Source organism: Arachis hypogaea, chromosome 5, assembly GCF_003086295.3.
Source record: "Arachis hypogaea cultivar Tifrunner chromosome 5, arahy.Tifrunner.gnm2.J5K5, whole genome shotgun sequence".
Classification (NCBI taxonomy): Eukaryota; Viridiplantae; Streptophyta; class Magnoliopsida; order Fabales; family Fabaceae; genus Arachis; species Arachis hypogaea.
In genome coordinates, this window is record NC_092040.1 from 106,338,474 (window position 1) to 106,351,867 (window position 13,394).

General features: G+C 26.5%; 2 pseudogenes; one reads left to right on the forward strand and one right to left on the reverse strand.

Annotated features, from left to right (window-relative positions):
- Window positions 1-241: 241 nt before the first annotated feature.
- Window positions 242-8,673, forward strand: LOC112802505 (alpha-dioxygenase PIOX-like; annotated as a pseudogene).
- Window positions 8,674-11,336: 2,663 nt separating this feature from the next.
- Window positions 11,337-11,447, reverse strand: LOC112804795 (U6 spliceosomal RNA; annotated as a pseudogene).
- Window positions 11,448-13,394: the final 1,947 nt, after the last annotated feature.

The following is a 13,394-nucleotide window of genomic DNA, read 5'->3' on the forward strand; positions in this document are numbered from 1 at the left end:
AAAAAATAAAATTCTAAGTTATATGTTATTATTACTATATAAGTGTCTTAATTTATTAGTTAAATAGCTAAAAAATTAATTATAATTTATAATAATAAAATATAATTATAAAATTATTATCATGTTGTATCCCATTAATAAAATTTTATGGATCCGTCATATACAACCGCTGATAAAAAAAGAAGAAAAAATTTTCTTTCCCTTGCGAATTGCGATTATAAATACGACGTATCAGCTTTCCGAAAGATATACACAGATACATATTCATTTGGTTCATCAAAGTTATTAGCAGTGCTGAGTAGTCTTAGCTAGTTAGTCCAACTGTTCAAGCATGTGGTCTATTGTAATGGATCCAATTAAAGTTCTAGCCACAAGATTCCAACACCAATTCATCCATAAAGACTTTCATAAAGCAATTGCTAAGATGACAATCATTGACTCTTTTCTCTTCATAGTAACAAAAAACCTCCCGTATTATTATTATTATTATTATTATTATTATTATTATTATTATTATTATTATTTTATTATTATTATTATTATTATTATTATTATTATTATTATTATTATTATTATTATTATTATTATTATTATTATTATTATTTATTATTATTATTATTATTATTATTATTTTATTATTATTATTATTATTATTATTATTATTATTATTATTATTATTATTATTATTATTATATTATTATTATTATTATTATTATTATTATTATTATTATTATTATTATTATTATTATTATTATTATTATTATTATTATTATTATTATTATATTATTATTATTATTATTATTATTATTATTATTATTATTATTATTATTATTATTATTATTATTATTATTATTATTATTATTATTATATTATTATTATTATTATTATTATTATTATTATTATTATTATTATTATTATTATTATTATTATTATTATTATTATTATTATTATTATTATTATTATTATTATTATTATTTATTATTATTATTATTATTATTATTATTATTATTATTATTATTATTATTATTATTATTATTATTATTATTATTATTATTATTATTATTATTATTATTATTATTATTATGTGTATTTATGTTCTCTAATATGCTTGGTTAATGATTTTTTTTTCATGGATTAACACAGATTATACACTCAATGGACAAGTTAGGGATCAAATGGCACCGGTTACCGGTTTTATTAGGGTTACTATATCTGGGGATTAGGAGGCACCTTCACGAAGAGTACAACCTCTTCAACGTTGGAACAACACCAAAGGGTGTTAGGTTTAATCCTTCTGATTTTCCATTCAGAACTTCTGACGGAAAATACAATGATCCCTTCAATGAAGTTGCTGGAAGCCAAGGCTCTTTCTTTGGCAGAAATGTTCTTCCTGTTGATCAGAAAAATAAGGTCCTCATAAAATAAAATAAAACTTCTTAATTAGATCAAAGACTAAAGATGGAAACTCAGGTGTAGTCGACTTCACTTGAAGTTGATAACTGAAAATTGTTAGATGATTTGATTGATTTGACTAAATTTTCATCTAATGACTCTCAACTATCAACTTCACGTGAAGTCTACTGCACCTGAGTTTTCATAAGTAAATTTTCACTTTGATATACATGACTTATCGCATCAAGAAAATATCATCTTTTTTATGAATTATTTTTTATTTTTATTTGAAGTCTCTAATTGTGAGACAAGACAACGAATTTATATCGCACAACTCTATTATTATTGGATGAATTTGACCTTCAACCTTTAAAAAGAATTGACATATTTAATTCTCAAATATTATTAGTGAAAACTTTATTATTCAACTAGTAACAAATTCACTTTTAACATGCTTATCCTTTTATATTTTTGTTATAAGTTATACTTTTTATTATTGAAAAGCGAAGACATAATTAAGGCTTTATTTATTTTTCAAAAATAGTTTATATAAATTAATTTTTAAAAATAATCTTTTAAAACTTATAATATCTATGTTTGGTAAATTAAATTAAAAATAATTTTTAATAATATTACAATAAACATAAATATAAAAATTAAATTTAAAAATTAATTAATATACAAAATTATATTAATTTTTTAATTTTAATTAACACAAGTTAATTTTAAAAAAAATATTTTAGATATTTTTAAAATATTAATATTTTTAAAAATTATAGATATAAACACAAGTTTTTTATTTATCAAATATAAAATAAAAAGATTATAATTTAAAAAAAAGAAGTATCTTTTTAAAAAATTTTATCGAAGCAAGTCTAATTCAAGTATATTAGAAGCCGAAAATAGAAAAGAATGAAAAGTAATTTCTACTTATTTATAGTATTGATAATCATAAGTTCATAATTAATGAACTTCAAATGTTTCATTCAATAATGATGAGTTATTTGTAAGTAGTTACTGAAACCGGATCCAAGTGTGGTAGCAACAAAACTTCTGGCGCGTAAAACGTATAAAGACACTGGCAAACAATTCAATGTGATTGCAGCTTCTTGGATTCAGTTTATGATACATGATTGGATTGATCATCTTGAGGACACCAACCAGGTACAACAAATACCAAGAAAAAAAAATGATAATTGATAATTCATATGATTATTCAAGCATCTTGCTAATAACTGTGCTAAATACATTAGTTAATAAAATTATTATATGTGAAGAAAAAGTTTAGATTAAAAACATGAGCTTTGCTAACATATATTTTAAGGACAAAATTATTAATTACAAAAATTCTTACAAATCTGTTTGAACTTTGAATTTTCAATATATTTACTGTGTAATTATTAAAAGAAAAAATTAACACTTTCACTAATAATAATAATAATAATAATAATAATAATAATAATAATAATAATAATAATAATAATAATAATAATAATAATAATAATAATATGTACTATTAAAATACATGTTAATAACAGTATATTTTATCTAAACTCATCAAATTTAAATTAAATATTAAATTAAAATTTTCAGCCAAGTCTTTATTTAAATTTTATATTTCAAGTCATGTATAAAGAAAAGAAATAAAATATAAAAATTTGTATATTACTCTCTTTCTTATTTTTTTTTCTTTTAGTTATAGACAATTATTAAGGTAATAATTAAATTTTATAAAAATTAAATATACAAATTTGAGAAAAAAATAACTCTAAAACAACCTTTATTATTCAAAGCATATTTTCTTCTTTTTTTTCTCATAGTTATGATTTTCAGTAATAATCTCATTAATTTTTAATAAACAATTTTTAATAAAATACTTAAAGAGTATAATAAATATAATAAATTAATGTGTTATTGAAATTTAAAAATAACAATTAATGTAATACAAATATAAAACTAAAAAGAGGTACTTAATACGAAAAGAGAATATTTTTTTAATAAAATTTGCTAAGGACATGGATTAGAGTCTCAGTTTACAAGGTTTATATTTAAGATTTTAAACATTTGTATTTTCAATGTATTTATTGTATATTTAATAAAAAAATTAAATTTTTTTTATCAAAGTCCTTAATCTTAACAAATCATTTTTCAATTATTTACACCAGAATACAGAATTCACATTTGTTTTTCTGTTTCATCACTCTTGGCTTCCATTTTGATAAACATTTAGTAGCTTTCCATATTTTCCAAAAGATAACATTATTAGTGTCTGTCATATCATATGTTTAATTACATTTAAATGGATAACACAAAGACACCAAATGCAAAACTGATGAAATATATGCATCTCAAAATTAATGCCAATAGCAGTGTTAAATGCATCCACATGTAGTCCCCATTCAAAATCAACACCCATCCCACCTACCAATCGGATTTTTTTATTATAAGTTTCGTTAATATTTATCCTAAGAGTACAAAGTAAGGTTATTATAAGTAAAAAATTTAAATTTTTTATTTTAATAAATACATAACAATTGTATTAAAAATTAAATTTTACATAATTTTTTATAATGTATTATTAATAATTTTTAACACATTTTTAAAACACGCATCAGTTAAACTCTTTTTATATTTATAAGTAAAATAAATTGTTTATTTATCATTATATGTAATTTTTGAAATATATATACCGATTTAGAATCTGAACAATATCTCAAATGTAGTGATGGGTAGAAGATAATTAAGCATATATTACTAATACACTATGGCTCGTTCGGATAGGTTCAAAAGTAGAGCTTTTTTTTAATTTATGAAAAGTTAAAAATTAAAATTATAATATTAATGTATGCAAATTTTAAACTTAAATTGTAATTTTTTTAAAATGTTATTTAAGTATTTACAGAAACGTTAAAAAAATGACTTCTCTCGTAATAATTTTTTTATTAACTTTTTATAATAAATATTTTTAAGATTAAAAAACTAAATATAAAATAATTTATTTATAAAATATTTTTAATATAAATAATATTTAAGTTTTTTTTAAAAAAACTTAATTAAACTATTTATTTAAATTATGCCTATATATGAGATATATAAAGAATTTAAATGCATTGATTTTGAGAGCTAGTGTATCCAAAATCTATTTCATTTAATAAATTGAATATATTTTGAATATACTGCATCTGAAATATATATTAACTCAGTTAGGAGTTCAACATCCTACATATGTGTCAAATTTGTTTCATGAACTGTTATTATTAATATTGGAATGCAGATTGAAGTGACAGCGGCAAGAGAAGTTGCAGATGAATGCCCACTTAAGTCTTTCAGGTTCTACAAAACAAAGGAATTTTCAACAGGCTTTTATGAAATTAAGACTGGAGCAAAAAATATTCGAACACCATGGTGGTAAGAAATATTATTTCTCTGACTCTATCTATGCTTCACTATATGTTCGTGCATGTTAAAAGGCATTTTATTATATTAGCTTCATATATTCATAACAAAATTTATAAAAAAACCAATACTATGTAACTAATAAAATTTATTATTTTTGACCAACACTTAATTAATACTAAATTTTAATTCTTAATAGTGTAATAACAAGAATCCTAAGTAGAACTCTACAAAAGTGATTCCTGTTTTTTTTTTGTCCTTAAACTTTCTTACTTGTATTTTTACCTTTTAAAAAAATAGTTTGATCTATGTAGCAATATTTAATTTGATGTTAGTATAAAATTTATTTACATTAATAATATATAAATTAAAGTCAAATTAGATGGAAGTGGGATCAATACTTGCACGTACTCAATAAATGATGATGATGAGTGCTGAGGAGCATTGAGATAATTTCTTAGTACAGTATTGTTTTGCAATAAATTTTGTCATGCATGATTTGTGGCACCGTTTTATGTTTCCTATTTTAATTAAGAAAAATATTTTCTTTTTATTTTTTTTACGATTTTTTTCAACCATCCCTAAGTTAATCTCGTAAACCAAAAGTACATAATAATTATCACGCCAATAATATATATAGATACCAAGTATTAGGAATGGCCATGTGAAATATATTTAATTTATTAAATATTTAAATTTGATCAAATTAAATAGATATAATCCTCACTAATTAAAATACCGATAATTGTATTCACATGCATCTGATATTAAGTGATATTAATAAAGTGATTTCTTATTTTTAGGATAAAAATATTTTATTTTTCTAATTATGTTCGTAAAAAGCTATATCAAAATTTACTTTCTAAAACATTTTTTAAGAATACATATTTAATGTGTGATATTTTACTGTATTTTTAAATAATTTAAAAATATTTTTGTTGATAACATAATTTAAAAGCATTTTTATCGACACTAAAATAAGTTAAGTATATTTTTAGTGGTTTACCCTAAAAAAATAATTTTATATAAGATATCCAAATATAAAATTATTTTTATTTTTAAGCTCTTTTTTATAAAAAAATTTACTCAAACAAATCCTGTATCTCTTGTTTATTTTGAAAAAAAAAGGCATAGAGCACAAACACATAAGTAGTGTAGTCTCTGTTTATAATACCTAATGAATTAATAACTTATTAAAACCAATAAATTGAAGGGATGCAAGTGTGATATATGGAAGCAATGGAGAAGTTTTGAAGAGATTGAGAACATTGAAAGATGGGAAGATAAAGATATCTGAAGAAGGGGAGCTTCTCCATAATGAAAATGGAATTGCAGTCTCTGGTGATGTCCGTAATAGTTGGGCTGGTGTCTCAACTTTGCAGGCCCTTTTTGTTCATGAACACAATTCTGTCTGTGATGCTCTCAAGGTATGTATATGTATTCTGTTGTAATTAACTAACATACCCTAAATTTTACAATCGATCACGTTTTATATATTTATCAACTAGTTAGTTAAGTTAGTTTTAAGTTGGTTAGAGATAATTAGAGGCAGTTAGATACCGTTAGAAATCAGTTACGGGTAATCTAATATTTTGTCTGATGTATCTGAATTTGAATGCACAAATTAAAAACAGAAAAACTACCCAGAATTGGATGATAAGGAAATATATAGGCATGCAAGGTTGGTGACGTCAGCAGTAATTGCAAAAATTCACACCATTGATTGGACTGTAGAGCTCCTTAAAACTGACACTCTACTTGCAGGCATGAGGGTCAACTGGTATCTCTAAACACTCTCTTGTCAATTAATTATAGAAAATGATTAAAACTTTTTTTAATTATTCTCCTAAATTTTGAATTTTTTTATTTTTTGATATTTTTATAAAATAAGATATATATTTAAATTTTTGTCTATTTAAATATAAGAGAATAATTAAAAAAATTAATTAAGATTCTCAATCATTAATATTAATTATGGATTTAGATTTTCTAAAGTTTGAATTTCACTTTAGAGAGTAAAGTGTGATCTCTCACTATTGATTTCATAAGTAACACCAAAAATAAATATAAAAGAAAAACTATTCAATGGTAGAAGATCATATTTTACTTTTTAAGATGAAATTCAAATTTTAGAAGATCCAAATTCATTAATTATATATGCTTAATTAACTAAGATAATTTTTTTTCTTAATTTGGATTATCGTTTTAACTAGGTTCAATCATGAGACCCTTATTAGCTTGTTAGGATTCTTTACCGTGTGCTTTTAATCTATCTTGATAGAAAAATTAATTCTCTCTCTCTCTCTCTCTCTATATATATATATATATTGTTTTCTTAAATTTAAATCATTCCAAAATTTTGCGACTTAAAGTATATTGGACTCTACTTGCAGGCATGAGGGCCAAATTGATATCTCTAAACACTATCCTCTTCATTATATGTGCCTAATTAACAAAATTTTGTTTATTAGCTGTACTGTACATGCATGTTTGATTAATTATTGAATTAATTTAAAGTATTGTGCACTCAAGGTATGGATTGTTGGGGAAGAAATTTAAGGACACGTTTGGACATGTTGGAGGAGCAATCTTAGGAGGACTTGTGGGATTGAAGAGACCAAATAATCATGGTGTCCCATACTCTTTAACTGAGGAATTTGTCAGTGTTTATAGAATGCACTCACTCTTACCTGATAACCTTCAACTCAGAGACATATCTGCCACTCCTGGACCCAATAAATCTCCACCGTTAATCAAAGAGTATGAACATTATTATTATTATTATTATTATTATTATTAAGTTTTTTCCGTTTTCTTATTATTATTAATGTCAAATCAAAACTTAAGAAAAGGTTAAGAAAATTTCCTTTGCGGTTTGGTATTATGATAGGATTCCTATGAAGAATTTGATTGGACTAGAAGGAGAGAAGACTTTAACAAAGATAGGGATTGTAAGTCAAATAGTATCAATGGGGCACCAAGCTTGTGGAGCACTTGAGCTTTGGAACTATCCAATGTGGCTCAGAGATCTCATACCACAAAACTTGGACGGCTCAGAAAGGCCGAATCACGTGGACCTACCTGTTCTTGAAAGTATGATACCTAATCATAATCCTCCATTATTCTAAAATGCCACAAATAAAAACATATATATAATATATACGATGATGCAGTTTATAGGGACAGAGAGAGGAATGTAGCAAGATACAACGAATTCAGGAGGGCATTATTGTTGATACCAATCTCGAAATGGGAAGATTTAACAGATGACAAGGAAGCAATTGAAGTACTAGAAGATGTTTATGGTGATGACGTTGAAGAGCTTGATTTGTTGGTTGGCCTAATGGCAGAGAAGAAGATTAAAGGCTTTGCTATTAGTGAAACTGCTTTCATTATATTCCTCCTCATGGCAACTAGGAGGTTAGAAGCCGATAGGTTCTTCACAAGCAACTTCAATGAAGAGACATACACTAAGAAGGGTTTGGAATGGGTCAACTCTACAGAGAGCCTTAAGGATGTTATTGACCGTCACTACCCTGAAATTACTCTCAAGTGGCTCAACTCTTCTAGTGCCTTCTCTGTTTGGGACTCCCCCAAACACTTCCAATCCCATCCCTCTATACCTTCGTATTCCCCATTGATCATCATTTCACCCTTCCAACTATATTAAACTCCTTTAAATAATTCTACTTATACCGTTAGAATAAAGTAGTTTTACAGTGCATCTAATTATGTTACACGATCAGTGTCGTATTATCAGTACATCAAAATTAAACTCATAAATAAATAGTTAGCCCACTATTAGAAAACTCATCGGTCACCAATATCAATATGATTAATTATTGTTGTTACTTGCACTCATAATATTACTAGTTATATTATTCATTCTCTATGTCCTTTTCTAATTGCTTAATACGTTATCTAGTGAACAACTGAACATGCACACACAAGTTGGTCGTTTCTCACATTTCTTGATCACAATTCTTAAGTCTCAACCATCACAAAGAGAGGACCAATCGTCCTATGTGACTCACGCATTCTAATTTTCAAACACGAATTTGAATATTAACCCAAATTTTACATAATTTGTAACCATTATTTATCATCAAGGTGAGGCATAAAGGTAAATGCACAAGAGCTTAATTAAATCAATGATAAATTGATATATATGATTGGATCATATAAAAAATTTTACTTTTACATGATAAGGTGTATCTTCAAAAACTAGGTAATTAGTTTTTGTTTTACATGTTGTGTTGTATTATGGTTGTGCTTTAATAATATCTTGAGAGGCTTTGTTCCTCCGTTAAATTCTCTTAATATAATGATTGCTGGTGTTAAGCACTTGTTCTCTTATAAAGCTTATTCGAGGTTCGTGCCTTCGTGTGGATGATTGGTTTGAATGATGGTATTGACTGTTGACTGTTGACTTAATAGTAAACACTATATTGTTGAATGTTGAATCTTATATGAATTGAATATTAAATATTTCACTATATCTGTGAAATTTTAATATGAGATGATTCTATTTCCATAGTTAGATAATTTACCTTGTATGTCTATGATACTGTTTTTATGTTCTAGCTTCTAGCTTCGTCAATGAGTTTGGGAGGCTTCATTCTTCCAACGATTTATTTGATATTATGACTACGGGTATTAGGAAGCAATTATATTAAAAGTTTACATTATTAGATGAAGAGTATGAAGAGTGAAGATTATGTTTTTTCTTATATTTTTATCTTCCATGTGCCTATTGTCTATCAACAAGTAAAGTGTGCGAATTTAGTTTAATACGCTTTTTCATTCTCTTTCGCTGCTTTATGTGTACGAAATAGTAAAATTTAAAGGAGAACAAGGAAACTATGACAAACATTAAAGGTATTATTTGATGGGAAAGTATAAGGAGCCAATGGAATACTTGTACAATATGTATAATGGAGGTTTATGGAGTATTAAAGATATAATTATTAGTGTTATTTTTTTTTATTAGCTGAAGTTTTTGGGACATGATTTGGTATTAGAACGCTAAATCTGAAAGGTAAGAGTTTGATATTTGGTTAATCCCAAAATCAGTTTAATCTTTTGGGAAGATTTATTATCCATAGTACTCGAATGGTTATTCTAGATAATATCATTTTGTAACTCAATAGCCCATTATACACATTGTACGAATAGTCTATTGTCTTCCTAGCGGGATCCATTTTTCAAAAAAAATTATTCCATTTTTATTTATGAGATCTAACTTTTTTTTATGCATCAGTAAGTTTGTCCACTGCATCAACGAACTTGCAAATTTTGTTGAAGTTTTATACGGACGAACTTTATTAAAAGTAATAAGTTTGTCCACCTATCTGACAAACTTACTCCCATTTTTATACAATTTAGATAGTATTGGTATATTTTTATTTTTTATTTAATGTAACTTTATTCATATAATTTAAAATTATAAAATTTTTAATTTAAAATTTAAATTAATAATTTAATTCAATTTGATAAAAAAATAAACATAATTAAGTTTAACCTGATAGCATTTAGCTAGTTTAATCTTCTTGCTCATAATGTAAACCGGCAATTTCCTTGTCCACAATTATTTATGCTTGTTTATCCTGTGTCATGAAAACTCTTTTGACTTGTTCTTCACAGAAGGTTTTGCTCATTCCAAGTCGCTTTCAGCCATTTGATGATTTGAAACTTGCATTAATATTTATCCCTTTACTCAAGTTGAGCTATGAACAAATGTCAGATCAGTTTTAATAACAAGAAGCACTTTGGAGGAGCTAAAGAGGCCAAATAACTTACCAAACGCAAGAAACAGAAGATACACACACACCTACGGTTGTTTATCCAATCACCATGATTCCTACACTGCAATGGCTAATCTCATGCTGTTGTTCACTTCATTCAGCACCAATGCTGTTCCATAACCATACTTCTCTGTGCCCAAGTTATTTGAGACTTGAGAACTAACCACGTGCATATCAGACATAGTATTAGAGAGAAGTATCAGCAGGGTTCAAAACACATTTTTAATTTGGGCATACATTTTAATCAGTCAACAAACAGCAGATTAAGAAGTATCTAGTGTGGTTAAATTTTAAGATGATCTGAATTTCGAAAGGGTAAGCTTAGTCCTACATCGGCAGCATTCTCGAAACAGAAGCAGGTTTTAAGCGAAACACACAAATCACAACCCTACTTGAACAGGATCTGTTCTATAGGTTCGTACATCTGTATCCTTGAGTAGAGATCAGAGCGTGATTAATGATTCGATGGTCTCACTGTTCTGACAAACCTAAAATTGTTCCTTTATTTTACCGCCATTAATTAGTTATTCTTTCTGCATTATCTTCTTGTCTGTTCTCATGTAAATTCAGAATATCAATTTTCTCCCAACCCGAATACAAAAGCAGAAACAGTGTTGTTCAATAATTCCGCAGATTTTCATCCATTAACAATAAAGTGCAGAGCCAGGTAAAAGATTAAAAATAAAAGCAGCTTTTGTTGCATGCTGCCATGGAAAAAAATAACGGGAGAATAACGGGAGTTAAAAAAATTTGGACCATTTCTCAATTTGTGCAAGTCATCCTTGCACAGGGGCATGTTAATCTTCTATGTATCGTTCCAATTATTGGTTTCTCAAAACTCCTGGCGATGTGAGACTTGTTTGTCATTCCTTTCTCGACACTCAATAAAAGTGGAGACTTTTTATTACAACTCAGGCTCAAAAAGGAAGACAAAGGAAATCACACACTGCATTACAGCTTCAATTTTGGTATAGCTTCATTTTCAGAGATATATATTGGACAAGGTATAGATGCCATTGATCTCATAATTACCCTACAGCAGGTACGAAAACAAGGAAATAGTTCAAGATCTAGTCATGGGTCTGAATGGCTCTGAATTTTTTCAGTAAGTTCTAATTTCACTTTTTATCTATACAAAAACCATGGTGTATTTTTTCACTTTTTCATCTTCCTTCTAATTTCACTAGTGTGGGAATGAAGACTACATTCCTATTTCGAGATAATTATATTTCAATTAATTTAATGGGGATCTCTGCTACTTCAAATAGAGCTATTGCCATAGTAAAAGCCTATTAGGTGTATGAGCTAGCTTGTGTTTGTTGTATTTAGAATTCTTCTATACTCATTGAAATTGCATAGTTAGCAATAATATAAGCAGGTGCTCAGTATATTTCAAAATGCTGGATGTTATTATTATAGTAATTATATTGTATAAATTTTGTGCCACAAAATGGACAAGAAAGTATATTGTACCAATACTTTTATGAAGTTTTATTGTAACTTCTTTTCTCGGCTACATTGTGTCACAGTGCAACGTGTATTGTGTGATAAAGGAGTTGTTGCATTGGAACCAAGGACATGGTGAAATAGGACACCGAGATCGAGATACCAGTGTGCTTCCATTTTTCTGTTTATAGCTCAGTATTACCAAACATCTCTGCATAGTGTATACATCGATATTTATTTATGTCTGTGAGACACTAACCAAAATTATTACTTTAGAATTATCTGGGTTAGGCGGTCCTGTGAGAAAAAAGATGTTGATCTTGCAATAACCCTGTTGAACTTTTTAAACGGTGTAATGATTACATTTTCATTTATCGTTTATTTTCAAGGTAATTTAACACGTCATAGCAAGGGATAAATTAATGTCTTTGACATATCAATGTCAAATGTTTGAAAACTTTGCTGATTGAAACGGATTTGTTTGAAATAAGATTATATGATTAACAAAATATCTTAGTTGAGTAATAAATTAGTGCCAGTTTAAGCTAGACTAAGTGCTACACTGACATCAGTGACATGATATATATATATATATATATATATATATATATATATATATATATATAAAACTGCTTGCTATTGATAATTTCTTTTTAGAAAAAAAAAAGGAATTAAGTTACAAATTGTTGATAATAAATTACTCGTAAAATTGAAGTGAATTATACAAATGAGTGACAAGACATTTAACCCAACCTAGTTATCAAATTGAGAACGAAAAGTAAAGAAATCACGGTAAATAAAAGATAAATGATAATTATGATATTTGACCACAGAAAATCAAAAGATAAATCTTTCATTACTTTCAAAATCAACTGGTAGTTTGTCATTTTCATCAGTGTCCCCTCCATGTTCATTCTCCGTAACTGTACTAGCCATAATTTATGGTAAACAATGTGCTACATGTATTACCAACAAAGCAATACGATGGATGTTCACGGATTTGGAATTACAAATCTCAAGTTCCACCATAATTAACATTTAAAGAAAGATGGTTGGCATCCCAAATAATCATCCGGTTGAATTAACTCATGCAAGAACAGAGAGCTCCGCATTGTTTGAAACACTTATGCTAAACTTTTTCCTCCAAAATAAAAAATAAAAAAGAAAGAGAGAGAGAGAGAGAGAGAGAGAGAACGATTCAAAGGCCTCAATAAGTTGGCAGAGAACGAAAAATATGATTAAAAAACCTACCATACCATGCTAGATAGGAATCAATGAAAATAATGATCATAATGCAAAGAACAGATTACAGATTATTAAATAAACCGAAGGCAGGATGGTAATAAAAAAATGCTA